We start from the raw sequence: 5,683 nt of genomic DNA on the forward strand, positions 1-5,683 counted from the left end.
TGTAAGAAAGAGCTCAGCATGTTCTCTTAAACTTTAAAAGGGACACTAACGCCAGAGCCAACGGCTGGCTTCGGCCATGAAGAGAGATTGGCTGGAACCTGGGTTTAGAACATGGTGTGAGTCAGAGACCGAAAGTTAGATGGGACCAGACAAATACTTGAATTTCAACATTTCAAACAAGTTTAAGTAGAAAGCCAAGTGCATCATTTTTTTTTCTCGGCCTCTAGTTTGCAGGGAAGTTTCACAATGTCATTTCGATCCCACACGTGTCTCAGTCCCTAACCCCTTTGCGACCCTATATACCCCACCTCCCCGCTCTGCGGAGTAAGGGCATTGACTATAAAGTAAGCTCATGATAAAAAATACCCGTCACTTCTTAAATCCTAATTATGAACAGTTGTAACAAATGACTGCACTGTCTAATTATCATTTTAAAGATCTCAAAACAGCAAGTGGCCTTTCAGGGGTGAAGCCGCACAGGGACGGGGGGTGGCCCCAGGTCCCTGCACAGCTATTCACCTGGAAGAGGCCTGTGGAAAATCACTGCGGAGACTGGGGGAGACAGCTCCCGCGTGAGCGCTTTCTTCAGAGGCGGCTGAAGGCAGAGGCTGGGAAGGAATGTCGAACGTGAACACAGCACTAAGATACGACTTGTCTTGAAAAAACGCAGCCGTCAAAACAATCGTTTGGCAAGGCGGTGACAGGGCATCAGTCCTGGGAGACCAGCACCCTTCTGTGGGGCATAGACTGTCTTCCAAGTCTGTCTTGACTCTGGGATCACACTGACTTTTCAGCTCATCAGAACCTGTCCCAGTAAAGACTGTCATGATCGCTGGAGTCTCAACTGAGAAATTCTGCAGCTCTCAGCTGTGTGTGTGATTTACAATACGTATTCTCTCTACTGTCACCGTGGAGAGGCTGGGGAGGCCAGCACTCTCGAGCGCTTTCCAGAAGTCACCCCGGCCTCTCGGGAGCCCTAGGAAGCATCGGGTGGCCTGCTGTCACTGAGTGGGCTGGCCCTCAAGACAGGATTGAGGCCAGTGCTGACAACGAGCTCAGACTGGTCCAGTTACAGCATCCGGGATGAAGGCCCTGGGGACCTGCCACTGGTGCAGAGATGAGACAAGTGTTGAGAATCAGAGCCCATAAATCTGTTCGTTTGTTCATTCATTCATTCATTCATTCATTCATCCATCCATTCATTCATAGCCCCTTCTGTGTGCTGGACGCAATGCTGCCCGTGGATGTTTCAGGGAAAAGCTACACCAAGCACCCTTGGAAGCTTTCTCGTAGTTTGCTTGGGGAGTGTCATCTTCACACCCACCCTTGGGCAGACGAGAAAACCGTAGCTGGAAGGCATTGCGTAGGCTGGCTTGTTCTGGATTATGCAACATTATTAGGATTTGGGATATTGTGAGAAGTGAAAGGTTATTTGTACCTTAGCTAATTTTGTTGTTTTCAACGGTGCAGAAAGTCATCCTTTAAGACTAGTAAACCTTACATAATGCAGGCGTCCCACAAGCATTTCATGGTGACAGCAATTCAGTGCACGTGGGTCAAATTTGCTTTAAAATTAGAAAGCAGGGAGCTGCTTTGCAGACCGAGGGCTTGAGGTTTGGGGAAGCACCCTCTCTTCCCTGGGTCAAGCTTGAGTTGCTTCTCTAGGCAGACGTCCACCGGCTGAAGAGGGCCCTATATAGCCAGGATAGGCGGAGGTTTTCATGGCTCACAGGCTTTGGTGCAGGTGAAGCCGTGGGGAAGCCGCCCCCCAGAAGGAGTTTGCATCCAGGAAGAGCAGCACTGAGAGACGCCTTTCCCCTGCAGCTGACCAGCTTGGGGGCCGGGGGGTGCGGACCTCTCTCCAGGGCCTCCCAGCTGCATCCTTGGGTCATGGTTGACTCAGAAAGCCCTGTGAGAGAGGGGGCTGCTCATGGCAGAGCCCCCGGCTGGGGCTCTCACCAGCTCAGGTCCCACCTCGCCTCTCTGAAGGCTGCTGTGGTCAGCGAGTCGGCCCCCTGGGGACCCATTCAAGGTGCAGTGTGTGCCAGGTGAGAAGTTCTGATTGTGTCTGTCTTTTGGTTCCCCATGTAAGAAGTAACGCATTGCGAGGTGTTTGCTTCTCGAGTTGCTTGTACTGGCTTCATGTAGCTTCGTCTGCCCGCGTTTACTGAGCATCTAGCAGGCGTCGGGCTTCACGCGGGAAGCTGAGCTTGCAAAGACGTGGTACTCAGACCTTGTTGCCAAGAACCAAGAACGTTGAAATTAAGTAGGAGAGGCAGACATAGGAAAACAAGCGTGACAACTGTCCCACGCTGGAGGTGTGGCTGGCATACCAAGACCACAGAAGAAAGCAGTCCTCGAGGAGGGACCTGCTCTCCTAGGAGAGGTCACGCCGTGACGTGTGGGCACGCCACCGGGTTCTGAGGAGCAAGGCCGGTCTGCCCGTGAGGAGTCTCCCGGGTACTTGCTGGATAATGGGCGTCGGGAGGGCATTATTTACCCGTTGCTATAGCGACCGGGTTCCAGGTGTGTGTTTAACAAACGTCGTGCGTGGCTTCTGTGCTGGGAGCTCTGGGCACTGAGAAGGTAGTTCCTGCCATCTCGGGGCCCACAATCTTCTTGCCGAGGCAGACGGGAGTGCGCACGCAATGCTGCCCGTGGATGTTTCAGGGAAAAGCTACACCAAGCACCCTTGGAAGCTTTCTCGTAGTTTGCTTGGGGAGTGTCATCTTCACACCCACCCTTGGGCAGACGAGAAAACCGTAGCTGGAAGGCATTGCGTAGGCTGGCTGGTTCTGGATTATGCAACATTATTAGGATTTGGGATATTGTGAGAAGTGAAAGGTTATTTGTACCTTAGCTAATTTTGTTGTTTTCAACGGTGCAGAAAGTCATCCTTTAAGACTAGTAAACCTTACATAATGCAGGCGTCCCACAAGCGTTTCATGGTGACAGCAATTCAGTGCACGTGGGTCAAATTTGCTTTAAAATTAGAAAGCAGGGAGCTGCTTTGCAGACCTAGGGCTTGAGGTTTGGGGAAGTACCCTCTCTTCCCTGGGTCAAGCTTGAGTTGCTTCTCTAGGCAGACGTCCACCGGCTGAAGAGGGCCCTATATAGCCAGGATAGGCTGAGGTTTTCATGGCTCACAGGCTTTGGTGCAGGTGAAGCCGTGGGGAAGCCGCCCCCCAGAAGGAGTTTGCATCCAGGAAGAGCAGCACTGAGTGACGCCTTTCCCCTGCAGCTGACCAGCTTGGGGGCCGGGGGGTGCGGACCTCTCTCCAGGGCCTCCCAGCTGCATCCTTGGGTCGTGGTTGACTCAGAAAGCCCTGTGAGAGAGGGGGCTGCTCATGGGAGAGCCCCCAGGTGGGGCTCTCACCAGCTCAGGTCCCACCTCGCCTCTCTGAAGGCTGCTGTGGTCAGCGAGTCGGCCCCCTGGGGACCCGTTCAAGGTGCAGTGTGTGCCAGGTGAGAAGTTCTGATTGTGTCTTTCTTTTGGTTCCCCATGTAAGAAGTAACGCACTGCGAGGTGTTTGCTTCTCGAGTCGCTTGTACTCGCTTCATCTAGCTTCGTCCGCCCGCGTTTACTGAGCATCTAGCAGGCGTCGGGCTTCACGCGGGAAGCTGAGCTTGCAAAGACGTGGTACTCAGACCTTGTTGCCAAGAACCAAGAACGTTGAAATTAAGTAGGAGAGGCAGACATAGGAAAACGAGCGTGACAACTGTCCCACGCTGGAGGTGTGGGTGGCATACCAAGACCACAGAAGAAAGCAGTCCTCGAGGAGGGACCTGCTCTCCTAGGAGAGGTCACGCCGTGACGTGTGGGCACGCCACCTGGTTCTGAGGAGCAAGGCCGGTCTGCCCGTGAGGAGTCTCCCGGGTACTTGCTGGATAATGGGCGTCGGGAGGGCATTATTTACCCGTTGCTATAGCGACTGGGTTCCAGGTGTGTGTTTAACAAACGTCGTGCGTGGCTTCTGTGCTGGGAGCTCTGGGCACTGAGAAGGTAGTTCCTGCCATCTCGGGGCCCACAATCTTCTTGCCGAGGCAGACGGGAGTGCGCACCTCATTCCCGCGACATCGTTCTGATCAGGGGATGTCTTAGCGGGAGGAGCCGTCACATCTGAGTGACTGGTTTGACAGGGGACATCTGTCTGGCCTTTCTCCCAGCCCTGGGAAGGTGGTCGACGGCAGCAGGCTGAATCGCAGGTATGCTTCTCCGTCCACGCCCTTCAGCGTGACTCCATCGCAGCCGTCGTCACCCAGCAGCCACCGGCTGTCGGCGTCCGCTCATGTGCCGCTGGTCACCGTAGTGGGCGCCCTTCCCCCACAGACACTGGACTCCAGAGTCGTGTGCCTGCGCTGCCTCTGCTCCATCCTGTGGGACCACGTGCTTCTTACGAGTCAAGGCCACGTTCATTTGCTTCTTGCCCTTTTCTTACCTAGCACCTGGCACACGCCGTATATCCCAGGCTGATCATCTGTACTTGGTCTTCATTTGTTATGTCACTATTTAACTTAATCATCCGTATTTATCAACTCCTAGCATAGTCCAGACACAGGAGTAAGTACCAAGGACACAGTGGTGACAAAATGAAGCAGTTCCTGCCCTCACGGAGTTTGCAGCACTGTGGGGAAGACGAGTAATTCAATACACGATTAGAATTCAGCGTGATGAGTGTCTGCAAAAAAGGACGTAAAGACCAAATGATCCTGCACGTATTATTTTAAGAGGTTCTACCACAGTATGAACTGTTAGCAAGGTAATTAGAACGAAGACTACATTACATAATGTCACGGCTAACGAACTGCGAATTAGAACCTGACTTTTATGAACTATCCAAAATATACTACGTCAGGACTTGGTTTCAATACATCATAATCAAAACAAGTTTGCTAGAAACCCAAAGTTGCATCTTTTCTTCTGACACTGTATCTTGTCATCACGCCTACGACAATTGGTCAGATTCCCAGCTGGAGACATATGTGCCTGGGTTGACGTCAGCTTCAGTCAGGACAGGGCTGCAGGGGTGGGGACCAGAGTGGATGGGGGTCACGAGGCTCGAGGACGAACGGGGACTTGTGGAGTAGGTTGGACTAAGACCGACTCAGCAGGGGGCACTGAGCTCCCAGTTCTGTCCAGTGACCCCCCTCCCAGGCCGACCTGCCACACTTCTGGACTGCCTGAAAGACGAGGCTCCAACCGTCACGGGGGAGGAAGATGGTGTTTATTGTTTCTATGAAACCCTCTGGTTTGCTGTGATCGAAGACACGGCTGCCCGATGAGGCGGGCAAGCACATTGCTTTAAAATTTGCGGAAACGGCTGATCGCTGTGTGTGAAAAGTCTTCTTTATCACTACAGAATTTTTGGCACTCGCTATGGGAGCAAGACGAACTATTGTGACACCTGGACGGAGCCCCAAGAAGGAAGATTTTAATCACCGTTACACTATCCAAGACAAAATAAAATAGAAAAAGGATCATTTTTTTCTCTAGTCTCCCCAAATTGTTTTTTTTTTCCACTTGTATTTCCATTTCATTTTTCAATAAGGGCAGTTGCATTTCAAAATGTGCATCAGGAAATCTTATACTTCGGTCCACACCGTCTGTTTCAGCGCTAAAGCCTTCCTCGTTATTTTTCTGCAGTGTCTAAATAGAAACCGTTCATTCAAATCTTCTTCAACT

The sequence above is a fragment of the Pteropus vampyrus genome, unplaced genomic scaffold (assembly GCF_000151845.1).
Source record: "Pteropus vampyrus isolate Shadow unplaced genomic scaffold, Pvam_2.0 Scaffold105, whole genome shotgun sequence".
NCBI classification, from domain to species: Eukaryota; Metazoa; Chordata; class Mammalia; order Chiroptera; family Pteropodidae; genus Pteropus; species Pteropus vampyrus.